General features: G+C 39.0%; 1 protein-coding gene across 1 annotated transcript in view; it reads left to right on the top strand.

Moving 5' to 3' along the window:
• The window catches only part of DTWD2 (DTW motif tRNA-uridine aminocarboxypropyltransferase 2), a 542,198-nt gene that overhangs the window by 436,388 nt on the left and 78,088 nt on the right, over positions 1-27,722 (top strand). The window contains exon 1 of the transcript XR_015250697.1: positions 26,601-27,502. The gene's annotated coding sequence lies outside the window, so the exon portion shown is untranslated. Of the gene's footprint in view, positions 27,503-27,722 lie in introns of the transcript that reaches the window.

Below are 27,722 nucleotides of genomic sequence, written 5' to 3' on the forward strand. Positions count from 1 at the left end.
GCAGCCATGTCAGCTGACATCAGGTTTCTTATTAACTCTGATGCTAAGAAGCCTCCAGAGAGGCTGTGTGGAACAATCTGCACTGGCAAGTAGTTTCTTTTCTTTAAAGGAGAAAATTTCATAGAGAAATGTGTGGAAGGAGATATACCAAAGTTGTATCACTCCTGACCTTGGGAGTGGGGTGCAAGTGGGGATGTAGAGGGGTGGTGGTGGTCTCGAGCTTCTTTATGTGTGTATTTCTTACTGTTTGAATATCAAAGAATTAAAGTAACCATAAAGGATTTTCATGTTCTTCCAAGAAGACTCATTACTGTATCATTGGGATTATATAACCGCAATACTCTTAACCTAAAAAGAGTGGAATATTGAAATGCATAAAATTATGGTTAAAAAATAATAGTAACAGGCATCTCTCAGTTAATGAAACACAGCCATCTCCAGAATGTGTGCCTTCCAGTGAGTTCTTACTGCTTTCTGGTCTTATCTTTTTTTGTTGTTATTGCATTTCTGAGCAGAGGGAAAGGTGCAGATAGGCTTGTTTCCATTTTAGGAGGAGAAAAATGTTAAGATGGCAAGTTGCCTACTGAGAATAGTTGAATAAATTATGGAATGTTCACATAACGCATTAAAAGAGATGGATATATTTTGACTTGGGAAGATGTCTGCAGTATGTTGTTAAATGAAGAAAATAACAAAATAAACACAGGAAATGAAAACAGGAAACACAGGAAACACTCACAAACCCCCATAGAAACACTGTCGTGATAAAAGGGATTCGATCTGTGGGATGATATTCTACATGATTGTCACTTCTTGCTTCAATTTTTATTGTGAAATATAAATGTACAAATATAATACACATATGGGTACATACATACACCATATACATCTATACATATTTTATAAATGTATAAAATTACAAGAAGACTTGCCCACGTAGGCCACGAATCTGTCCCTTTACAAAGGCATCTGCTCTCACTGTGCCTTCTCTTCTCCAGGTAACCACTATCTGTCTTTTGCCTGACTCATTTCCTTGCTTTAAAAGATGATTTGTGGGGTACCTGTGTGGCTCAGTTGGCTAAGCATCCAACTCTTGATTTTGACTCACATCATGATCTCACAGGTTTTGTGGGTTTGAGCCCCGCTCCAGTGCAGAGCCTGCTTGGGATTCTCTCTCTCCCCCTCTCTCTGTCCCTCCCCCACTCATGCTGTCTTTGTCTCTCTCAAAATAAACAAATAAAGCTTAAAATAAATAAAAGATGATTTGCTTTCTGTGTATTTTATCTAAACAAAATATTGCTTGGTCTGGAAAAACCAAGAAGCATGCACAAGTCTATTACCCTTAGATGAAGACTCCCAGGAGAAAATGAAATGAACAGTCTCTGATTCATTGGCTTCGGGAATCTTTATAGTTTCCAAGAGTACTTTCTCAGAAAAGTCAGTCTACAAGGTTCTTTGAGTCCTGGGAAAGTGGGGCTCATACACTAAGCAGAGCATCTATCACGATTCGTATAGAATACCCAAAAGAAAAGTACTCAGAGGGAGTAGACTGATTTATGTTTTCTTGTTTTAAGGGCATGACAGTCTACTTTTCAAGTCTCAGGATTATCTAAAGACAGAAGAGTTCTGCGAGGTGAAATGAGTGAACTTGCTTGCTTCAGGGTGCAGTGCATTTAGAGAAGAATAGGAGCTTCATCGACACATAAATAATTGAGACAAACAAGACATACAGGTAATCCATGCATCCTATATCCAGGCATTCTGGCATCAGGTACATCAGGTATATATCATCTTTGGGTGACACACCTTCAGTCAGGGCTGGTAGCCATATATCCCTGTGCTCAGTTGCCACCCTGCGATATCTCTTTCCTGTTTTGAGGATCCCTTTTGCTTCTTTGCCTTTCTCCTGGGCTGGATCCCCTTATTTTCTGATACTAATGTCCTTTAGTTTGTTCTCCTTTTTTTTGTTAACAAACATTTCCTTGCAGATTTTTGAGAAAGGATGAGAAGGATATGTATATTAAAAAGACATTTTGGGGCATCTGGGTAGCTCAGTCAGTTAAGCATCCATCTTCGGCTCAGGTCACTATCTCATAGTTTGTGGGTTTGAGCCCCGCATTGGTTTCTGTGCTGACAGCTGAGAGCCTGGAGCCTGGTTCAGATTCTGTGTCTCCCTCTCTCTCTGCCCCTCCCCCACTTTCACCCTGTCTTGTCTCTCTCTCAAAAATAAATAAAACATTAAAAAAAAACTTAAAAAAAAAAAGACGTTTCAAGTCTGAGAATGTCTTTATTTTATCTCCATACTGATTGGTAATTTAGCTGGGTGTAGGATTCTGTTTTGGATAACATCCTTCCGAATTTTGAGATATTTCTTTACTACTATCTCCATGCTTTCAGGATGGCTATTGAGTTATCCAAAGCCATCTGGTTCCTTATACTGTCAACATGATGTGTTCTTCCCCATTCTTCTTCACTTTGCCAGAAATACATATAATTTTTTCTTTGTCACCAATATTCTGAAAAACCGAATTATACTTTGATACAAGTGATTTTTGATCCATTGCTCTGGGTACTCAGTGAACCATTTCTTTTTTTTTTTAATTTTTTTTTTCAACGTTTATTTATTTATTTGGGACAGAGAGAGACAGAGCATGAACGAGGGAGGGGCAGAGAGAGAGGGAGACACAGAATCGGAAAACAGGCTCCAGGCTCCGAGCCATCAGCCCAGAGCCTGACGCGGGGCTCGAACTCACGGACCGCGAGATCGTGACCTGACTGAAGTCGGACGCTTAACCGACTGCGCCACCCAGGCGCCCCACAGTGAACCATTTCAATATGGCAATTCAGGTTGAATGCTTTTATTGGTAACTTCTTTCCATATTCTCTGTTTTCTTCAGAAAACCTAATTATTTGGATACTGTATTTGAGGAACAATTTCTCTTATTTTTTCATAGCCATTTTCTTTCTGTTGGTCGTTTGTTCTACTTTCTGTAAAAGTTTCTTGACCTATTAGTGCTTGTATTGGGGTTTTCATTTCTGCCATCATGTGTTTTAATTTTCATAAGCTTTGTTTTTAAATTTTACTCTAGACATTCTTCATGTGTCTAGGTTGTCTTAAAATATCCTCTTTCCTCTCTTTGAAAAGACTGATGAAAATTATTATTTAATATTGTCTTCAAAGTCACTCTATGTAAGTTTTTTTGGATTCTACATTCTAGGTTAAAGGTTTTTTCTGGTTATTTTGGACTATGTGCTAATGATGAAGATATTACGTTCTCCCTCCCCCACCCAATTTGTGGGGCCTGTTGATACTATGCTTTGTTGTAGGATAACTTGGGTGGCCTATTTGTAGTGTAGGGGCAACTTCTAATGGCACCATCTCTAGGTGTTTCTTTCTGAGTTGGACAGATGCTCTACGGGTATAAGCTTGTAGTCTCCTGCTTGAAGGATAAAAGTCTGCTTGCTTGAATTCAAGAAGTGAAGTTGCACCTTTTTTTTTCAGAATTGGGAATTAATATAGAAACACAGTTTCAAATTAAAGATAGGTACTGGGAGGGGCCAAAATGATGCAGCAGCATGGAAGTTCTCTGCTTCTCTCATCCTTGAAATGCAGCTAGATCAGCATCAAACTGTTTTGGACACCTAGAAAATTGATCTGAGGATCAACACAACAATCTGCATAACTTGGACCACAGAACTCAGCAGGCTCATGGTGTGGAGAGGTGAACTGAGGGAGGGAGAAGTCGCAGAGGGTACAGAGCAGTATTTGCAGAGAGAGGACAGAGGAAGGGGGAAGAGTACAGGAAAAGCACTCCCCCCAAAAGTAGCTAAAAAGAAAGAGAAAGAGTGGAAACACCCACAAGTGACTGAACAAGAAATGGAGAGAGGAGAAAGGAGAGGCTTTCAATACCATTAGGACTCAGTAAACATGGCAAAGCAGTGTCAGAAATTCTGCAGCCCAATACCTGGCTGGTGGGAAGTGTGAATCCCCAGGAGCTGGCAATGAGGTCCAAGGAGTCTTTTGGCCACATGGGGAGAAGCAGTTCCGCTGATAGGAGGGCATTTGGTAGAGGCCATATGGCCTCCCCACAGGCAAAGGTCCCAACAGGCCCTGGAGAACACAATTGCTGGTATTGGAACAAAGATGTCAGGGTTCAGTGAAACCTGATGCAGGTTGTGTATTGTGTTGTGATTTATGATAATCCCTGAGCCACTGCCACTACGTGATTACAAAAACTTATTCTGCGGCAAGCTAGCACCCAGCCACAACCTCTTAGCCTCTATAGCAGCATGATTGCAGGAACATTCCCAGGGGCAAGCCGGCACCCAGCCATTGCTTGGTGACACCCTCCTTCAGAGGGTTGGAGAGGGTCCAAAATGCAGGGCCCTCAGAAGTGAGGGGTTTGGAAACACAGCCCCCTGTGACATAAAATTTGGGAGGGAGGTGCTGCCTGGTAGGCTGGTGGCTTGGACACAGTGTAGCAGCAAGGAGTGGATAGAAGCTGGAGACAAAAGAGGGGTGCTTGAGTGCCACTGGGGGAAAGGACAGAGTTCTGGACCTAAAGACTGTGAAGCTGGGTGACACTATTTTACTTCTCCTGCATATGCGCATACATTGATACAACCCAGTAAGCTAAGCAGCGCCACCTAGTGAAGAATGGAGCCATTATACCAAGCCCAATCCACCTATACCAACCAAGCTGTAGAGGACCACCACAAGTCTCTCCTCCTGCTTAGTGTATGGACTATAAATTGCTGCATAGTTTGACTTCTAGAGGAAACTGGGTGAAATTTCACTTGGATTTCATTCTGTACACTGATCCGTCTATTCGTTTCTTTTCTTATTCTTGGATACAGAAACAGAAAAAAATTATTTTATATTCCATTTTTACATAAAAATTTAAAAATTACATTTTAATTTTTTGTAAATATATTTTTTATTCTATTTTACCTTCTTCAGTTCATTTTGTTCTATTTTATAGTATAAATTTTAAAATTTTTAAATTTTTTCTTACTTTTTTTTTCTTTTTCCTTTTCCTTTTCTTTTCTTTCCATTTTTTCTCTATTCAGTCAAGCTTCTTTAAATAACCAGGCCAAGTATACCTAGGATCTAGCTTGCTTTATTTGATTTTCTTGTGTTGTTTTTAATCTTTTTAATTTTTGTTTTTTATTTTATTATTTTTTTCTTCCTCCAAAATGACAAAACAAAGGAATCACCCCAAAAGAAAGAACAGGAAGAAATGACAGCCAAGAGCTTAATCAACATGATATAAGCAAGATGTCTGAATTAGAATTTAGAACCACGATAAGAATACTAGCTGGGGTTGAAAAAAACATAAAATTCCTTTCTGCAGAGATAAAAGAAGTAAAATCTAGTAAAGATGAAATTTAAAAACTAGCTATAACTGAAATGCAATTTCAAATGGATGCCATGGCAGCAAGGATGCATGAAGCAGAGCAGCAAATCAGCAATATAGAAGACAAAATTATGGAGAATAATGAATAGTAAAAAAAGAGGGAAACTAAGGCAAAAGGGCATGATATAAGAATTGTAGAGCCCGGTGACTCACTAAAAAGGGATATATCTGAATCATAAGAGTCCCAGAAGATGAAAGGAGAGAAAAATCAGTAGAGGATGTATGCAAGCAAATCATAGCAGAAAACTTTCCTAACCTGGGGAAAGACACAGACATCAAAATCCAAGAAGCACAGAGAAGTATCATTAAATTCAACAAAAACTGGCCATCAAGAAGGCATATAATGGTTAGATTCACAAAATACACAGACAAGGAAAGAATTATGAAAGCAGCAAAGGAAAAAAAGACCTTTAACCTACAAGTGAAGACAGATCAGGTTAGCAGTAGACCTATCCACAGAAACTTGGCAGGCCAGAAAGGAGTGACAAGATATATTCAATGTGCTGAATCAGAAAAATATACAGCCAAGAATTCTTTATCCAACAAAGGTGTCATTCAAAATAGAAGGAGAAATAAGACGTTTCACAGACAAACAAAAACTAAAGGAGTTTGTGACCACTAAATCAGCCCTGCAAGAAATTTTAAGGGGCACTCACCAAGGGGAGAAAAGATGAAACAAAGCAAAAAAGGCCAAAAGCAACAAAGACTAGAAAGGACCAGAGGATACCACCAGAAATTCTGGCTCTATGGGCAACACAATGGTAATAAGTCCATATCTTTCAGTACTCACTCTAAATGTCAGTGGACTAAATGCTCCTACCAAAAGACAAAGGGTAACAGAATGGATAAGAAAACAAGATCCATCTATATGCTATTTACATGAAACTCATTTTAGACCTAAAGCCGCCTTCTGATTGAAAGTAAGGGGGATAGAGAACCATCTATCATGCTAATGGTTGCCAAAAGAAAGCCAGAGTAGCCATACTTGTATCGGACAATCTAGATTTTAAAATAAAGACTGTAAGAAGAAATTAAGAAGGGCATTATATCATATTTACGGGGTCTATGCACCAAGAAGATCTAACAATTGTAAACATTTATGCCCCCATCATGAAGGAACCCAAATATGTAAATCAATTAATCACAAACATACAAAAACTCATTGATAATAATACCATAATAGTAGGGGACTGCAACACCCCACTTACAGCAATGGACAGATCATCTAAACAGAAAATCAATAAGGAAACAATGGCTTTGAATGATTTAATGGACCAAATGGACTTAACAGATACATTCAGAACATTTCATCCTAAAGCAGCAGAATACATTCTTCTAGAGCACACATGGAACATTCTCCAGAATAGATCACATACTGGGACAGAAATCAGCTTTCACAAAGTTCAAAATAATTGAGATCATACTGTTCATATATTCAGACCACAATGGTATGAAACTGGAAATCAACCACAAGAAAAAAATTCAGAAAGACAATGAATACTTGGAGGTTAAAGAACATCTTACTAAAGAAGTAATGGGTCAACTAAAACATTAAAGAGGAAATAAAAAGTACATGGAAGCCAATGAAATGATACCACCACAGCCCCAAACCTCTGTGATGCAGGAAAGGCAGTCATAAGAGGGAAGTATATAGCAATCCAAGGCTTCTGAAAGAAGGAAGAAAGATCTCAGATACACAACCTTACCTCGCACCTTAAAGAGATGGAAAAAGAATAGCAATAAAACCCCAAACCAGGAGAAGATGGGAAATAATAAAGATTAGAGCAGAAATCAATGCTATCGAAACCAAAAAAACAAAACAAAACAAAACAAAACAAAACAAAAAAAACAGTAGACAGGCCAATTAAACCAGGAGATTGTTCTTTGAAGAATTAACAAAATTGTTAATACCCTAGCCAGTTTGATCAAAAAGAAAAAGGAAAGGACCCAAATAAAGGAAAGCACAAATGAAAGAGGAGTGATCACAACCAACACTGCACAAAAACAAACAATAATAAGAGAATATTATGAGCAATTATATGCCAATAAATTGGGTAATCTGGAAGAAATGAACAAATTCCTAGAAACCTATAAACTACCCAAACTGAAACATGAAGAAATAGAAAATTTGAACAGACCCATAACCAGTGAAGAAATTGAATTAGTAATCAAAAATCTCCCAAAAAACAATGTCCAGGGTCCGATGGCTTTCCCAGGGGAGTTCTTCCAAACATTTAAAGAAGAGTTAACACCTATTCTTTTATGCTGTTTCAGAAAATAGGAATGGAGGGAAAACTTCCAAACTCATTCTCTGAGGCCAGCATTACCTTGATTCCAAAACCATACAAAGACCCCACTTAAAAGGAGAACTATAGACCAGTTTCGCTGATGAACATGGATATAAAAATTCCCAACAAAATACTAGCCAACCAGATCCAACAATACATTGAAAGAATTATTTACCACGACCAAGTGAGATTTATACCTGGGATGCAGGGTTGGTTCAATACCCACAAATCAATCAGTATGATACATCACATCAATAAAAGAAAGAACAAGAACCACGTGATCCTTCCAATAGATGCAGAGAAAACATTTGACAAAAGACAGCATCCTTTCTTGATAAAAATCCTCAAGAAAGTAGGGATAGAAGGATCATACCTCAAGATCAGAAAAGGCATATATGAAAGACCCACTGCTAATATCATCCTCAATTGGAGAAAGCTGAGAGCTTTTTCCCTAAAGTCAGGAACATGACAGGGATGTCCACTCTCACCACTTTTATTCAACATTTTATTCAACATTAGCCTCAGCAATCAGACAACACTAAGAAGTAAAAGGTATCTAAATCTGCAAGGAGGAAGTCAAACTATCACTTTTTGCAGATGACCTGATACTCTATATGGAAAACCCAAAAGGTTCCACCAAAAAAGTTCTAGAACTGATCCATGAATTCAGCAAAGTTGCAGGGTATAAATTCAATGCACAGAAATTGGTTGCATTTCTATACTCTAATAATGAAGGAACAGAAAGAGAAATCAAGGAATCCATCCCATTTACAATTGCACCAAAACCCATAAAATACCTAGGAATAAACCTAACCAAAGAGCTGAAAAATATACACTTAAAACTATAGAAAGCTTATGAAAGATATTGAAGAAGACACAATAAATGGAAAAATATTCCAAACTTACATATTAGAGGAACAAATATTGTTAAAATGTCAACACTACCCAAAGGTATTTACACATTCAATATAATACCTATCAAGGGGCGCCTGGGTGGCGCAGTCGGTTAAGCGTCCGACTTCAGCCAGGTCACGATCTCGCGGTCCGTGAGTTCGAGCCCCGCGTCAGGCTCTGGGCTGATGGCTCGGAGCCTGGAGCCTGTTTCCGATTCTGTATCTCCCTCTCTCTCTGCCCCTCCCCCGTTCATGCTCTGTCTCTCTCTGTCCCAAAAATAAATAAAGGTTGAAAAAAAAAAAAAAATACCTATCAAAATAACACGAGCATTATTCACACAGCTATAACAGACAATCCAAAAATTTGTTTGAAACCAAAACATTAAAAACACAAAAAATGTGGGGGGCACCTGGGTGGCTCAGTTGCTTGAGTGTCCAACTTCTGCTCAGGTTGATATCACAGTTCGTGGGTTTGAGCCCTGTGTGGGGCTCTGTGCTGACAGCTCAGAGCCTGGAGCCTCCTGTGGATTCTGTGTCTCCCTCTCTCTCTGCCCCTCCCCTGCTCATGCTCTGTCTCTCAAAAATAAATAAACATTAAAAAAAATTGTATGGAACCAGAAAAGACCCCGAATAGCCAAAGCAATCCTGAAAAAGAAAACCAAAGCTGGAGGTATCACAATTCCATACTTCAAGATGTATTACAAAGCTGTAATCATCAAGACAGTATAGTACTGGCCCCAAAACAGGCACTTAGATCAATGGAACAGAATAGAGAACCCAGAAATGGACCCACAAACATATGGCCAACTCATCTTTGACAAAGCAGGAAAGAATATCCAATAGAATAAAGACAGTCTCTCTCTTCAGCAAATGATGTTGGGAATACTGGACAGTAACATGCACAAGAATGTGCCTGGACCACTTTCTTACACCATACACAAAAATAAACTCAAAATTGATGAAAGACCTAAATGTAAGATGGAAGCCATCAAAATCCTCGAGGAGAAAGCACACAAAAACCTCTTTGATGTTGGCTGTAGCAACTTCTTACCCAACATGTCTCTGGAGGCAAGGGAAACAAAAGCAAAAATGAACCACTGGGATCTTATCAAGATAAAAAGCTTCTGCACGGCAAAGGAAACAATCAGCAAAACTAAAAGGCAACCGACGGAATGGGAGAAGATATTTGCAAATGACATATCAGATAAAGGGTTGGTATCCCAAATCTATAAGGAACTTATCAAAGTCAACACCCAAAAAGCAAATAATCCAGTGAAGAAATGGGCAAAAGACATGAATAGACACTTTTCCAAAGAAGACATCCACATGGCTAACAGAAAATGAAAAAATGCTCAATATCACTCATCATCAGGGAAATACAAATCAGAACCACAATGAGACACTGCCTCACACCAGTCAGAATGGCTAAAATAAAAAACTCAGGCAATGACAAATGTTGGCCAAGATGCAGAGAAAGGAACCCTTATGCAATGCTGGTGGGAATGGAAACTGGTGCAGTCACTCTGGAATACAGTATGGAGGTTCCTCAAAAACTTAAAAATAGAACTACTCTAAGACCCAGAAATTGCACTATGAGGTAATTATCCAAAGGATACACATGTGCTGTTTCGAATGGGCATATGCATCCCAATGTTCATAGCAGCACTATCGACAATAGCCAAAGTATGGAAAGAGCTCAAATGTCCATCAACAGATGAGTGGATACAGAAGATGTGGTCTATATATACAATGGAGTATTACTTGGCAATCAAAGAGAATGAAATCTTGCCATTTGCAACTATGTGGATAGAGCTAGAGGATACTATGCTAAGTGAAATTAGTCTGTCAGAGAAAGACAAATATCATATGACTTCACTCATATGTGGAAATTTAGGTATGAAACAATTGAACATGAGGGAAGGGAAGCAAAAATAATATGAAAACCGGGAGGGGGACAAAACATAAGAGACTCTTAAATACAGAGAACAAATTGAGAGTAGCTGGCAGGGTTGTGGGTGGGGGGATGGGCTAAATGGGCAAGGGACAATAAGGAAGATATTTGTTGGGATGAATCATGGGATTCTACTCCTGAAATCATTATTGCACTATATATTAACTTGGATGTAAATTAAAAATAAATAAGTATATTAAATAAATAAATACATAAATACATAAATAAATATAGGTATTTTGCCTCTCAACTGTGTATGACATCCCTCCAGCCAGAGAGCCTAGGAAATTAAATCCATAGATGTCTGCTGAGAGAAGGGAAGTTGTCCAGCAACATGGCTCACAGGGTGTGATTACCAATCTACTGCTTCTCTATCATCCCCTAGTTGTTAAATAATTTAATAATTAGCCCCTCTCTCCAATTCTTTGCTACCTCCAGAGGCACCAAGAACTGCCAGACCCTCAGCTTGTAAGGATTTTTGTGATGTTAAAGAAGGTTATTTCATAATTTTTTCCTTTAGTGGTAGGGAATTTAGTTTCCTTCTGTCTACGAAATCAGATGTAGTTTCCTCTGTCTATGAAATCACTTGTTACACATCCATGTCCTTGGCAGAATCCAGTGCTTTATCACTATCCTTTCCCTAGGGGTTTGTGTCTTAAAAAAAAAAAATCCCCTTTACTCTGATGTCAGTGGAGTTTTGAAAGAAAACAAATTTTAACCAATGAATTTGGCCCTGTTGAACTAGAATGACTTACTTTTTAAAGTTCTTCATATTCTCCATGTGTGTTTAATGATTAATATATATTACTCTAATCATCCTAAAATTGCCTAAAGCCATGTTCATTTCAACCAAAAAATGATAAGCTTTATGGTAATAAGAAAAATAGGAGATTATAAAGAAAAATATAAGATAATAAGAAAAAAGGAACTGAATATTTTTGTCTGTTTTTTCCAATATTTACATAGGCTGTTGAGAAAACAAGAAATTTCTCCCAATTCCTTGTGGACCAGTTAAATGAGTCCATCAGAAGATTGGCATAGTTTTGAGTGGCCTGGATGGCAAAAGTTGTAGATAATGACTTATGACACATGTGCCTATAATATGTATGTATTTAAGTGTATATGTATATATATTGCATACACATATATTTAAGAGAATAGATGATATTATGAAGATTTATTTTATTTTATTAAAAAAATTTTTTTTACATTTATTTATTTTTGAGAAAGAGAGTGAGACAAAGCATGAGTGGGGCAGGGGCATAGAGAGAAGGAGACACAGAATCTGAAGCAGACTCCAGGCTCTGAGCAAGAGGTCAGCATAGAGCCTCATGCGGGGCTCAAACCCACAAACTGTGAAATCATGACCTGAGCCGAAGTCGGATGCTCTATCGACTGAGCCACCCATGCGCCCCTGTGAAGATTTATTTTAGATGGTGAACAGATTTGTAGAGAAGCTCAGAGCTGCTAAACAAAATCCAGGAGTAGGGACTTCACATGCAGGCCTCCAGAGTACACACTCAGTATCTGTGGGTCAGGTTCACTCTCTCCAGCATGTAGTGTAGATTGTTGCTTCCCCAACATGTCCAGAATTTCCATACTTTCTCATGGAACCCCATGCCTGTGGCTTCAGGATCTTTTCTGCTCTGTCATTCAGAAACAAATATTGCTACAATTTCCAGGGTTGTCAGTGATTTAATATATTACTATTCATGGTTTACAGATTTGTAAGTTACCCGGGATTTCCTGGAAATGATATGTCAAAACTTAGATTATCTCCAGTGGTATTCAGCTCATTTCAGGAGGCAATGGAGGATCGGCTAAAAGTGGGCTACCTTGGTATACTTTCGGAATCAATTCCAGCAGGCCTAGTGTTAACCTTCTGTCCTAATGGGTTAAAACATGTATCTCAGCATCACTGACTGTACTGAAAGTACACTTATGAACATTCTGGTACCATGTGTTTTGGCAAATATATGTATTCATTTCGGTTGGGCATATACTTGGGAGTAGAATTGGTAGGCAATTTAGATATCCGTATTTATAGCTTTAAAAGGTACTGCAAAGTGTTTTCTAAAGTGGTTGTACCAATTTACATTTGTATGCAGATGATCTTTTAGGGGGTTAGAAAATGTTGCAGACTTCCTTGGAAAGTGAGGAAATTCCTTTTTGATTACTCTCTCTAATAGAAGTTAATTATTTTAAATGATACTTACCTGTAGATTTTACCTGATGGAGGATAGCGGCTTGGTTAGTTCTTGTTAAGCAATTCCTACTACTAATTTTCTTTTCTTCAATATTATTGATTTCACTGTCCAAATAATTTTTCTGTTCTATTCCTTAGAAAAAAAACAAAGGCATCTTCAAATCTTCCAAATATCCCATGCTGTGGATTTCTGAGATCAAAAATGGCCCAATTCTAGTCTGTAAACTATTTTGGAATCTATTTTGGAATTATTTCCAATTTATGATGTTCTAAAGAACAGCATCTTCCTCCTTACCATTAAGTATTCTCTAAATTCGTGTAAGAGAAGAGAGAAAATCTTCTGCAGACCCATGAAATCTTATTTTTCAAAGAGAAGCATGATTAAGACAGAATTTGAAGTATTATCTAATTCACTTTGGAAGCCCAAGGAAATTTGGAGAAGCAAAAGAAACTTGAGAAAATAAGACATGTAATACATGCCAATTAAATTTAAAGGAGACGATGACTCATCTGGAATTAAAAAAAAAAAAAAAAAAAGGATAAAAGACATGCCCGAGTTGAGAGCCAGTCTTGCTCTTGGAGCACAAGAGAAGGGCACTTGGGGTAACACAGCTCAGAGGAACAAGCTTTAAATGCTCGTTAGAAAAATTCTTTTTTCCCCCATTGATAGATATTCCTTTGAAATGTCCCAGAAATGTCCAGCTGTCAAACATAAATTAGCATAGTTGATTAAATTTAATCAGTAACAATCCTGTGTGCACTGTGGCAGAGGAAGGAAGAGGGAGACCCCGCTCACTTGTATCCACTTTCACTTTGCTGACCCACTGTGATTTGTAAGTCAAGGGCTAGCCATGTCAAGCAATTAATAATTCATAGACGTTGGCTTGTTTTTTTAAGTGTTTTTCTCTTTATTACCACTCAGAGTTATAAACAGTTTATAAACACTCAGAGTTGTAGAGAGCATGGTGCAGTGACTCTGATAGACCCAGCCTCAGCAGTGATCATGATTGTCCAATTTTGTTTTGCCTCTAGAGACCTTTACTTCACCTTGCCTCTACCCAAATAATGATAATGCAAAGGCTGGAGTCCATAACCATTTCATTTAAAAATGTTTCAGCACATCTTTCGAAGACAAAGAATTGCCGTATCATTACACACCTAAACACATTTCCTTGATCTGTTATATTAATCAGGGAAAATCTGAACGCAGGACTTGGCTCAAATAACCACGTCCTTTGCCTTAGAGTTTCCACTGCATTTCAGCACAAATGAACATAACATGTGTGTTCAAACCTGTTCAAGTTCATGGCAGAAGTTAGTTGAACAATGGCTTTCTTCAGTTTCTCTTCCTCTTAAATGACCATTTCTTCGATAGCAACATTTCTGTCTCAAATGGCATTGCCTATTGGAGCAGGTATCTGGTAGGTCCTGGTCTACCACGGCATAGGTGTCTTCATTATGGAGTATGCTGTCCTCCAGCTATAAATAATTAGAAACAAATACAAATATGGGGTTTCATTCCTCATTTTCAAGTTGTTCCCATATGATGTCAGTAGACCTCTGGCAAGGGTACCTAAAGTGGTCTTCTTGTGCTTGATAGCAGGAATTCTCTAGATTGGATTAAATTCTCTTGAACCCAGAGTCCAGTGATACTATCAGATATCTCAGTATCACTAAAAGTGCCATTTAGTGCTTTGAAAAAAGTGAATGTGTGTGGGATAAAAAGTAATCAATGGAAGGTACTCTAGTTGTGCTCCTGTTATGAAAACCAATATGAGTAGTACTCTTGTTAGCCAAGCATATTCATGTTCTTCAGAAAGGAATCATCCCCAGGGCCATGCTTGCTTTATCCAAAACCTATAGACGCTTCTAAGCACCTCAGGAACAGATGGGTAAAGCTTGCAATGAATACAAAGCAGTATATTTGGGCATTTTTAGGAAGAAAGAGGAGGTTCAGAATTATGTTAGAGCTTCTTTGTTCTCCTCTAAAGCAAGAAAGGACTATTTCCCCCTTCTACAGGCTGTAACTCAGGATATTATGTTGCATTTTGTAGCCAAATTTGAAGGTCTTGAGACATTTCCCAGTTCCACTGGCTATTCCAGCAGCATGGATGCCTTTGAGGGAAGGCAGGTCTGTACCTCTTACTTAGCTCTCCAGCCCTCCATTGCCACTGGGTGGTGATCTCTTTGACTATCTCATTTCATGCATATGTTGCCATTGTATCAGCTAAGAGATGTGATGTTATGCTACAGTACTAAAACCTCAGCATCTCAGAAGCTTACTTTGTACTCACATAGAATCCTCCGATGGTCAAAGCATCTCTCTGGGGAAGCTGTCCTCCGAGTATTGGTAGAGATATGTTCAGACTTATTTCTTTGAATGTTGCTAAAACTCTATGTTCACTGTATTTTTGTGAGGAGACCAAAAAAAAAAAAAAAAAAAGGCACTTTTTCTCCTCTTTGGTGTCTTTTTTTTTTTTTTTTTTTTCTTTTTCTTTATAGCACCTCCCCATCAAACTGTGCTTCCACGAATTTCAGAAAAGAAAGCATGGGGGATGGTGTGCCAGGTCCTAAATGCTTCCACATTGAAGTGGCAATGTATCCTTTCCCACTCACTTTGCTTTGGCCAATGCAAGCCACCCAGTCATGGCCAAGTTTATCAAGTACAAGGAGATGCAGTCCTTCAGTGTACTTAGAATGAAAGGAGAATTGGAAGTTGTTAGGAGCCTCATTGATGTCTATCACACCAGTTCTAGTCTGACTTGTTCTTTTTTTAAAAAAATTAATGTTTTTATTTATTTTTGAGAGAGAGATAGAGAGAGACAGCAAGAGTGGGGGAGGGGCAGAGAGAGGGAGACACAGAATCCGAAGCAGGCTCCTGGCTCTGAGCTGTCAGCCCAGAGCCCAACGCGGAGAGCGAACTCATGAACCACGAGATCTTGACCTGAGTCGAAGTCTGATGGTTAACTAACTGCACCACCCAGGCACCTCTGACTTATTTCTTTTAATAGACCGCTACCTTTATGTTGACATTTTGACAAAACAGGACATCGCTTCTTTCTTTTTCTTTCTTTTCCTTCTTAACCAGGAGCAGATTTTTCCTAAACATCGTGTACAACTACGTGATACCTTGATGGTGTCTCCTGCCTTAGGTGCATACAGATCACCTGCCATCTTGTTCTAGTCCAGATTTTGGTTCATTCAGCCTGAGGTGGGGCCCCAGATTCTGCATTTCTAACGGGCTCCCAGGTGATGATACTGCAGGCCTGCTGAGCACACTTTGAAGAACAAGTTTTTGGTCTATCTCTCTGTTCAAAGAGGGGGAAGCATCCTGACTTCAGTTGCATTCAAACAGAAATTTAGGCCATTATTATTTTTTCTCTCCCCTAAAATCTGAATGAAGGGCTGTGTCTCATGGCGATAGTTGTCGAACATGTACGATGACTGTCATTGCAACTCAAAAGCATGCTTCTAAAAGATAATTGGCTTTGTGTTCATTCATATTGAAACACGACCGCTAGGAAGAAAGGAGACCTAATTGAACACTCAAGACATCCCACTAAAAGCCAGCATCTAATTATCGTGGCGCCCACACAGCAGGGACACTGAAGGGAAGAGGAGATACTGAAAACATCTTTATACTCTTTTGCTCTGAAGAGCCCTTCCTGAGATCAAATGCAATTTGTGCTAAGGAGGCAGCCACCGACAAGCTTTACCCCCAGCAAGCTTCTCAGAGACAGCCAGTCAGGGCACTTGTCACCATGCTTCGATTTTACGTAATTACTAATAGAAGGCTTTCCCCCACCCCCCCCACCCCCGATCCTTTACTAGTTAAGATTCTTGCATCTTTAAGCATTTCACTTAGCACTCAAGATTCCAGATGAATTGCCGTTTGGCTCCAAGATGCATATTGGCATCAGAGGGCCATATTAACGTGGTGTGGATGTGCACTTGGAGAGAAATGAGTCTGGGCTGGGGAAGAGGACCGACAGGCACTTCTCATTTTATCCAGAGCCTGTTTTTTTCTTTTTTTTTCTTACTTTGCTCATTTGTAATGCCAGCCCATGATGGCGAATGGGGGTATTGCCATAAATTAACAGCCATGTCTCATACTTCTTATTCTGGAGGTGTAATTCAAAGAACTGTCACAAGGAATAGCAAAGCTATATATTCTTCTTTACAGCAACCATCATAAAAAAAATCCCAATTACTTTAAATTACCACAAAATGACTTTAGAATCAACCCCAGACCTGCTGCCCTTGATTTTCTTGTAATTAGTTCAAAGGGCAGGAGATAGAGCAGTAAGTTTTGGGGTATATTATATAGCAGTTACATTTTTCATGATCAAGGAACTTTTAGTTTACAGCTTCTTTCCTTTGAACTAATTCATTGAAGGAGATAATAATTCTAGATTCGTTTCCTTATTCTGCTGACACTCAATTTCTGGGACTTGGGCATATTTCACTTCCCTTTTATCATTAAAATATTTAAAACTCTAATTTAAAATCTTAGCCAATGCTTGGGTTTTATGTGATAAATGGAAACTCATTGGTATTAGCTCAGGGGATTCAGCAGTGCCCAAATCCTGCCCTGGCAGAGCCACTCTCTTTAAGAGGCCCTGATAGAGATAGACACACAATGGACAGTTACGAGGGCAAATACTTCTTGGATGCACATGTCTAATCTGCCACCTCAGGATTCTCTGTGAAACCAGGCTGTAACAGACGTCTTCTGCTGCACATTTGAGAACTTTGCTCCGATCCCTAAAATTAAACCCGAGTTTTACTACCATCAACACATTGGCACAAGAGGAGAAACCAAAGAAATGAGAGCGTTTACCCCTGTGTAAGTAGATCAAATGAGTGCTATGTCACTGACTGATCCAGTGGGAAAGACTCTAGCACGTTTACTTCCTGCACAGAGTGGAGTGTTGGCTCCCATGGATTTAGGCACCTTGGCAGGTTGAATTACTTTCTGGATGGTGTTCCTTACCATTTGCTAATTGCAAGCAAGGACATCAAGTTCTCATACAGATGAAAAAATTCCATCTATGGATCCATCTCTTCTTATACTGATCCATCCATCTATCCATCCAACCTATCAAGAGAAAAATGGTGGGAAATGATGGTGTCCTCTTCAGACTAGAAGATCTGTTCTCGTGTTTTCCACTGTTCCCACAAAGACCAGTCATATGCACAGCAGCTTTAGCAATTATAAATATATTTTTAAAACATGTATTTGATTTATTTATTTAAAAAAAGTTTTTAAATGTTTACTCATTATTTAGAGATAGAGACAGAGCATGAGCAGGGGAGGGGCAGAGAGAGGGGGGGACACAGAATCCGAAGCAGGCACCAGGCTCCCAGCTGTCAGCACAAAGCCAGACTCAGGGCTCAAACTCACAAACTGTGAGATCATGACCTGAGCTGAAGTCTGACACCCAACCGACTGAGCCACCCAGATGCCCCTAAAACATGTATTTTAATGGGACATAGAATGGATGGCAAAGGGCACCAGATCAAATAATTTATTCAAAGCCCTGTATCCCCCAACTCCCACTCACTTGATTTCCTCCTCTATTTGCAGTGTTGGACTTATTATCCGTGCGTTTAATTTTTTGTAGTTATTCTTACCCCTTGTTCATCTCCATCCATATAAAAAGCATATGGAAATGGTCTATAAGTTTAAGTATTTTCCCTCTTAATAGAACAATTTTAGGGAATTTCAACGGATGTTTTTCTCCTTAGATGTTATGAAGTATGTAATCTGATGCAAGTTTTTCTCGGGATAGGTTGCCTTTGGCCATTTTCTAGGTGCTTGTTTTGGTCATTCTGTCCTCACCCCCGAGCCTGATATTCCAAATCTTCTAAAAACTCCTGCTGAGAGCATTTGTAACACCGCCATGACACAGAGTTGACTTTGCTTAGGAAGCTTTCACGTTTCATTATCTCTCTATTTTATGGGCAGCCTCTTCTGGTTAGCTGAATTCTTTTCTTTTCTTCTATATCCTGGTCATCTGAATGTGCCCTCATTCCCGTCCAGCCACCATACTATTTTTTCCTCTCCCATTAGCTATATACTATGCTTCCATTTCCTCACTCGACAGTCACCCAGTTGCCCAATTTAATGTGGCTTCTGGTCCATTACTCTGCTGAAACAGCTTTCTGAACTCGCTAAGGAGTTGTCTATTGCTAAACCCAAAGAATGTGCTTTGGTTTTAAGATGTAGGACTTTAAAAAAAAAATTCATGTATTTATTTTGAGAGAAAGAGAGAGAGAGAGGGAGAGAGAGTGAGCGCAGGAGAGGGGCAGAGAGAAAGGGAGAGAAGGAATCCCAAGAAGGCTCCGTGCTGCCACAGGGCTCGAACTCACAAACCGCGAGATCATGATCTGAACTGAAATCAAGAGTTGGAGGCTTAACTAACTGAGCCACTCAGGCGCCCCAAGATGTGGGACTTTTGAATTGCATTCAACATTGTCGGTCACTGTCTTCCTCTTGAAATAGTCTCTTAGCTTGCTTTCCATCATATTCTTTGAATCTGCCTATCAGGCTTCTTCGTGACATTCTTCTGTGGCTGCTCTAGTCCCCCTGGGTAAAAGCATTTATACTTAAGGCTTCCATCACTTCCTATAAATAAGTGACTTAGAAAGTTACATCTGCAGGCCAAAGCTCCTCTCCTGCTTCCAGACTATCCACTCTCTCTGCTTTCTTTAAAATTAAAAAAAAAAAAATGTTTATTTATTTTTGAGAGACAGAGACAGAGAGTGAGCAGGAGAGGGGCAGAGAGAGAGGAAGACACAGAATCCAAAGCAGGCTCCAGGCTCTGAGCTGTCAGCACAGAGCCCGACTCAAGGATCGAACTCATGAACCACAAGGTCATGACCTGAGCCAGGCAGACTCTTAACTGACTGAGCCACCCAGGGGCCAGATCTCTCTGCTTTCTGGACCACTTTCTTGCGTAAGTTACAGACATCTCAAAATCAGTGTGATTAAAACTAAACCTATGAACTTTAACTGAAGCCTGGCCTTACCAGGTTTTCTGTCTCCACATGGCATCCCCATTCATCAAAGATATGCCCTCTAGAATCTCAGGAATCATCCTTGACACCTCATTTCCCTTATCCTTGTATATGCTCATTCAACATTTCTTCCACAAATATTAAGTGCTATTATGTACCAGGTACTGTTTTTAGTGTGAGATACACATCATCAAATATATCCCCATCGAATCCATCATCCAGTCCTGTCACTTTACCTCTCATATATAATCTATTCTCTCCATCTCATCCATTCGGTCTCAAGTTCTTATCGTCTCTCACGCTACTGCCATAACCTATTCAGTCTGTCTACACTAAAACAAACTTTCCAAAGGCTGCCAATGTAACCTTGCCACCCCCCCCCCCCCCGCCCCGCTCTTGATTTAAACTTCCCAGTGCTCTTGGAATAAAATTCATTATTTGGACTTCATGGGCCATGACTGCTCTTATCCCTGCCATCTGTCCAGCTTGCCTAGCCTTAGGTTGACACTTGGTCCTTCCTTCCCCAGCTACTTTCCATCCCTTTTGCCACATGTTCTTTAAATATTGCTCCTTCCAGCTTTTGCAAAATCTCCTTTCATAGCTCGGCACAACCCTCCCTGTACGACACCCTCCTTGCCTCTCCAGACTAGATGTGACACCATTACTGTACCCTCGGGTCGAACACACCCAGCTCTTTGTTTTCTCCCCACAGAGTCTGCAATACTTCTGTACAGTGCCTGGCACATATTAGGGATTCATTAAAATTTATAAATAAGGAATAGTTCCTTACATCATTTTTATGAAAATGAGTTTCCCAGGCCTTTTGCACATTTGCTCATCATAATGGAATACTTTGGATTGCCTGGGCCTTTGGTGACGCTTTTCTTGGGCTCTACCTCGATTTTTGTCACTGTCCTGAAGTGACCTTTTAACCAGTTCTGTGTGGACTCTGTCGTCTCCAGTTATTTAAGATGTAGCAGAGAACTTCAGACCATTTATACCAAAGATAATTGCTGGGGAATATGTAAATTAACATCCATTACTTGCATTTATCAAAACTTTCATTTAAACTCATAGTTGAGCTGTACACAGTTGCATAAATTATTTTAAAAACTGATATCCTTAGGAGAGAACCTTGTAATTATGCTGAAGTGGAAAAATGACTGACAGAGAAGAAGATGGAACTATTTTTGTTGCTTAAAGTAATGTAGAAATTTGCCCACACAGTTCGGTTACGGTCTTGTGACTGCCAAAGTCAGATGCTGAACTTGGCATGTTCGAATTTATAGGTTGTTTTTTTTCCCCCTTATCCTGCCTGTTTCCTGCAGTGCCTTTGAGAAGTGAGGAGGAGAAAAAAAGTGGGTCAAGCAAGCATGTGGAACCCGGATAAGGCACCGCATTAAAAGCGAACTCAAAGACAAAGAAAAGCTTTTTTTTTTTTTTTTTTTTTTTTTAAGAAAACCACCTAGCTGCTGCTGCTATCTACAAGTGACATGCAATGGCAACATGGTCTTGGGAAGACCACTTTGCTTACCAATAAGATGGTCAGAAAGATTAAAGGGGAGGTCAGAAGGATTAAATGATTCTTAATCAAAGAGGTCAGTTACTATATGTACATTATGTATGTGTCATATACATATGCACACATATGTAGAGTGAGCAGGAGAGGGGCAGAGATATGTTATGTGTGTTAATGCTGTGTAGAGTGTCATACCACATGGTTTGCTCATATGAGGAGTGTTTCTCTTCATTGTGAATAACCACACTTCCTGGGATTCCCATGCCCAAGACTTTTCAAAAGGGCAAACACTTTTTAGTATGTTCTATGTGTCAGATGCTAAGTACCTTAGACATACTTATTCATTTAATACTCATAACAACTTGATCATGAAACAAATACTATTATTATCATCCTCAATGATGGATTAAGCAACTGAAATAAAGGGAAGTTAAATAGTTTGCCCTAGGTTAGAATCACGTAAGTAGGAAATGATGTCTTCATTTTGGAAAATAAATGACCTTTTTCTGTTTATTATTATTATTATTATTATTAATGTTTATTTATTTTTGAGAGTGAGAGGGCAAGTGCAAGTGGGAGAAGGGCGGAGAGAGAGGGAGACAGGAGATCTGAAACGGGCTCTGTGCTGAGAGCAGAGAGCCTGATGCGGGGCTCGAACCCGTGAGCCATGAGATCATGACCTGAGCTGACGCTTAACCAACTGAGCCACCCAGTCACCCCAATAATGGCCTTATTGTAGAAAATTCCACATCTTGGCTAAAACTCTTCCCCTCCAACTTGCCTTTCACCTACAGGGTGGGAGCTCCATGTTTCAGTTGCTTGCCATGTGGGAAAATTCTCTTCTCCATTTTCTGTTTGGATGTCCCAATGGCTTCATTTTGTATCTCATGTTGATGGTGTGATACAGGCTCTTATTCAAGATAGGATTTACTGTTTCACTTTATTTTTCTTCCAGGATACCATGCTAGGATGCCTTTGAAATTTTGTTATTCTCTGCATCGATGATTTGTCCTCTGAAAGAGAGAAATAACATCTGTCATTCTGACATTTGGAGATCTAGATTGTGCCATTTGTCCCTTTTTAGTTTTGTTTTAGGTAGTAAATCAGGCAAGGTGTGGGCTACTTTGCTTAGAGAGTAGATATTATCTGTAAAAAGAGTCTCTTGGTCTTGGCATGTTGTGGATATAAGATTGGGGATTTTTTTTCATGACATTTTTACTTCATGCAGAAATGTTGTTTTTTATTTCTTAGATTTTTTTTAAAACTTTTTTCTTCTTCCCCTAAATGGAAAGGGCTTCAGTTTGGCTATTGGGGTCTTAGCTCTTTGGACATAATATCAAGAGTATCTATATTTATTCATCTCTATAATTTCCCCAAGGTGACTTTGGGGATACAAGTCTTAGAACTAATGATTGATTGGATTTGACTTTAAGGGTAATGAAAGTAAGTATCTCTTGATTGATTTTTGTTGTATAGGCCATAGAATTAATTTTTTCAGTTATCAATTAATTAATTTTCTCTTGATTAATTTTTGTTGTATAGGCCATGTATTTCATATATGTGTGTGTTTCAAATTTAGTAAACAGTTTTAAGAATCACTTAACTTAAATTTGAGCAGATTCGGAATCTCAAAGCCAAATCCTAAAGGTATGTTTATGAGAATGGTAGGCTATTTTTTTTTTTTTTCAGTATTGATTTTGAACTGTGGTAAGAATCCTATTTTTAGTTACATGAGAACAATGTTTAGGAATGGAAAAGTGTTTAACTTTGTCTAAATTTCTACTTCTCTTTCGTGCTTTGGATATTCTTGGATCATTCTATGTTTGACATAATTAGGTTGGTGAATACAAAGAAGGCAATTCTTTCATGCTTCATATATAAAAACACTGGGAAACAGCAAGAGATAAATAATGTGTTGTTCTTTTATGCTTTCTGAAACCCTGAACTAGGGTTGCCAGATAAATAGAGGACACCTAGTTTTATTTGAATTTCAGATGAACAGTGAATTTTTTTAATGTGAGTATTTACCAAATATTGCATGGGACACATTTATACTAAAAATTTTTTTTTAAAGTTATCATTTATTGTGTAACAGGGCATCCTGTATTTTTTATTTACTGAATTTGACAACTCTTAGTTCTGGTTGGTACTATCATTGTTCCTGTTGGACACTGATTTTCCTCTCAGGGCCTCTAATTTTATCGTTTCTAAAACTCACATGGGTCCCAAAGTAGGACTTAAAGCCATCATGGAAATACACAGATAAATAAATACATAAAGGAGGGCTATGCAAGGATTGCATTTAATCCATTTCCATCTGCTTAAGGTGCATGAGGAAAGACAATCAAATCCCTACTCCCCCCATTCCAGATCTGTCCTGGAGACAGGTAGCAGGCCAGAGGGGTATCCAGTAGGGCTTATCCCTACAGCATGGCTACTCCAACCAGTCAATATAGAAGGTCTCAGACTGGGGCAGCAGTGTGACACAGGATCTGAAAGCAACTCAAATGCTCTGTTGCTACCAGCAAATTCTGCATTCAGTACACTTCCTTCCTCTTGTTATCTCACTTCCTTCCTGTCCTGCCTGGTGTCCCTTCTCAGCCCATTCAAGTAGATTCTGCCACAGCCATCGCACATTGCTGAAAGACATAATCCACTTAGCACAATGTTTTGGACCTTGTAGATATCAAAATGTTGTTACACAGATCAAAATGCTATATAATCCTATCACAACAAAGGCCAAAAACCAAAACAAACAAACAAACAAAACCCAAGTGTCCAGATCCTATTTAGGATGTTAGATTAAAAAAAATTATTTGAGAAAATCCTAATGGAAAAATGTTGACTGGGCTTATAATTGTATTTGCTGTGATTAGCATTGGCTGCTTTTATGGCAACGGGTGTTTGTGTTTATTTTTTATTTTGAAGTTTTTGTTTATTTATTTTGAGAGAGAGAGAGAGAGAGAAAGCGTGATCAGGAAGGGGCAGAGAGAGAGAGAGAAGAGAGGGAGAATCTCAAGCAGGCTCCGCTCCATCAGCGTTGAGCCAGATGTGGAGCTCGAACTCACTAACTGCAAGATTGTTACCTGAGCTGAAACTGGACGCTTAACCGACTGAGCCACCCAGGTGTCCCAGCAATGGATCTTTGTATGAACCCTAAATTATATAACAATCCCATGCTAATTTATGTGAACAATAAAATTATTAAGTGCATGATAAATATACACTTCCTCTCTTAAACACTAACGAGAGTGCAAGTGCCTTCATCAGGAATAAGAAAAACGGTGAAGTCTATTTTTTTTATTAAAGTGTACTTCAAGTACAATATTATATTAATTTTAAGTGCGCACCACAGTGATTCAGCATTTATATACATTAGGAAGTGATTACCACAATAAATCTAGCTGCCATCTGTCGGCACACAAAGTCATTACCTATCGTGAACTATATTCCCTGTGATGTACAATGCATTCTTTTTTCTTATTAATCTTTTAAGTGGAAGTATGTACCTTTTAATTCTCTTACCCTATTTCTTCCATCCCCCTTTCCCTTCCTCCCCTCTGGCACTCACCAGATTGTTCTCTGTGTCTTTGAGTCTCTTTCAGTTGTTTTCTTTATCTGTTTATTCTGTTTTTTAGATACCACATATAGTGAAATCATATGATATTTGTCTATCTCTGTATGCCTTATTTCACTTCACATAATACCCTCAAGTTCCATCCATGATGTTGTAAATGACAAGGTGTCATTCCTTTTCATGTCTGAGTAATATTTCATTGTGTATGTGTATATATACCACATTTTCTTTATCCATTCATCTACCGATGGATATTTAGTTGCTTCTACATCTTGGCTATTATTATTATTTTTTTTAATTTTTTTTTTTAACATTTATTTATTTTTGAGACAGAGAGAGACAGAGCATGAACGGGGGAGGGTCAGAGAGAGGGAGACACAGAATCTGAAACAGGCTCCAGGCTCTGAGCTATCAGCCCGGAGCCCAGTGCAGGGCATATACTGCGAGATCACGACCTGAGCTGAAGTTGGATGCTTACCCGGCTGAGCCACCCAGGCCCTGGTATGTCTTTGCTATTCTAATGCTATAGTGAAACTAAGGGTGCATATATCTTTTTGAATTAATATTTCCATTTTTTTATAAATACTCAGAAGTGGAATTTCTTGATTATACGTTAATTCTATTTGTAGTTTTTTGACGAATCTCCATACTGATTTCCATAGTGACTGTACCAGTTGTATTCCCCAAAACAACAACACATGAGAGCTCCCTTTTCTTCACATCCTTGCCAATACTTATTTATCTTTTTTCATGTTTATTTATTTATTTTTGAGAGACAGGGAGTGTGAGTGAGGGAGGGGCAGAGAGAGAAAGGAGACAGAGAATCCCAAGCAGGCTCTGTGCTGCCAGCAACAGTCTAATGTGGGGCTCGAACTGAGGAACCATGAGATCATGACCTGAGCTGAAATCTAGAGTCAGATGTTTAACTAACTGAGCCACCCCACTGCCTCTCTTGTCTTTTTGATACTAGCCATTCTGCCAGGTGTGAGGTAACGTCTCATTATGGTTTTGATTGCATTTCTGTGGTAATTAGTGATGTCGAGCATTTTTTCATGTACCATGGCCCATTTGTAGGTCTTCTTTTGAGCAATGTCTCTTCAGGTTCTCTGCCCATTTTTTAATCAAACTACTTGCTTTTTTGATACTGAGTTATAGGAGTTCTTTATGTATTTTGGATATCAACCCCTTTATATATTTTGTATATCATTTGCAAGGTGCAGTCTATTTAATTTTATTCACTTTCTCTATTTCTTCTTTGGTTTACATCAGATACTTTTCCTATAATGTTTCCAAGCTTTATATTTCAGTTTCTCTAGCTTTGGCCTAATCTGTTGAAAAAACAAAAAAAGATAAACTAAAACTGTCCTGACATAAAAGAGGTGTAATTTCATTTGGTGGATTTCATTTCATTTATATCTTTTTGCAATTTATAAAGTGTCCATTCTTCTGTGGCTAAACCAAAGTGGTATTTATTTGAGCTTTGATCCAGACATGGGCATTCAAACCTCAGTATTCTTTAAAAAAATTTTTTTTTAACATTGTTTATTTTTGGAGAGAAGGAGAGTTCAAGAGGGGGAGCGGCAGACACAGAGGGAGACACAGAATCGGAAGCAGGCTCCAGGCTCTGAGCTGTCAGCACAGAGCCCGATGCTGGGCTCGAACTCAGGAATCATGAGATCATGACCTGAGCCCAAATCAGATGCTTAATCACCTGAACCACCCAGGCACCCCCAAACCTCAGAATTCTTAATTAAATCTGGAAATTAGGTTACCAGGTGGGATTTTTTTCTCCTTCCTTATAAACTTATTATTAAGAATATTGTTGATCCAAGGACACCTGGGTGGCTCAGTCAGGTAAGTGTCCAACTTCGTCTCAGGTCATGATCTTAAGGTTTGCGGGTTCAAGCCTCGTGTCAGGCTCTGTGCTGACAGTGGAGATTCTGTTTGGATTTTCTGTCTCCCTCTCTCTATCCCCCTCCCTTGCTCGTGTTCTCTCTCTCTCTCTCAAAATTAAATAAACATTTAAAAATTAAAAAAAAAAAAAAAGAATATTGTTGATGCAGATATTTCAGTTATCTGTAACTCTTTTCTGAAAACGAAAAGATTGTTGATGGAAGAAGAAACTTCTTAGAAAACTGGGTCTCTGTGTCAGCTCCAGAAATGACTTGCCACTCACTGAAAAAACTGGAGGTAAGGACAATATATTCAGAATACTGACAGTTCAGTCAGAATTGTTATTCTAACAGTAAAATGTTTGAACTCTAGGCAGGGGCTTTGACCCTGTGCTCTTCTCCCCAAAAGTTCTGTCTTGCTGTCAGATACTCAGATAACTTTTCCATCCTATGACAGCTCTTGCAGTGGATGTGACAGTCTGTCTACACTGGGACAACATGTGGCTGCTTGATGTAGTGTAGCAGAGGGGACGTCACTGTTTTTCTAGGGTTCTCATATGTGACTGGTTAAATGAATAAGAAAGTAAGGTACAATCCAGTCACTCCCCGGAGACCAGAAGCTTTAAGACAACGCACTTTTGTTCAAATCAGCTGAGGTAATGGAAAACAGAGAACCCTCTGACTTCAGCTACTCTCAGAGTCCTTCTGTTCACAGCATTACTTTGTGCTGGACACCTGGGTGAGTAGTGTTCCCATTTCATTGCCTCACATTTGAAGGTAGGTTTGAGTGGCTGAGAGAAAGAATCTATTTCATGGTCAGTATTCTGTCAGTCTTGTTTTTGGTTAGAAATGTCCCACCGTTCAAACGGTTTTGAATCTCTCCTTCTTTAAGGCAGTATATATTTGGCCAGAATCATCATCCTTACCATATTTATTTTGTACAAAGCACAGTGCTAGTT

This window comes from Puma concolor, chromosome A1 (assembly GCF_028749965.1).
Source record: "Puma concolor isolate L17-30 chromosome A1, mPumCon1.1.hap2, whole genome shotgun sequence".
NCBI classification, from domain to species: domain Eukaryota; kingdom Metazoa; phylum Chordata; class Mammalia; order Carnivora; family Felidae; genus Puma; species Puma concolor.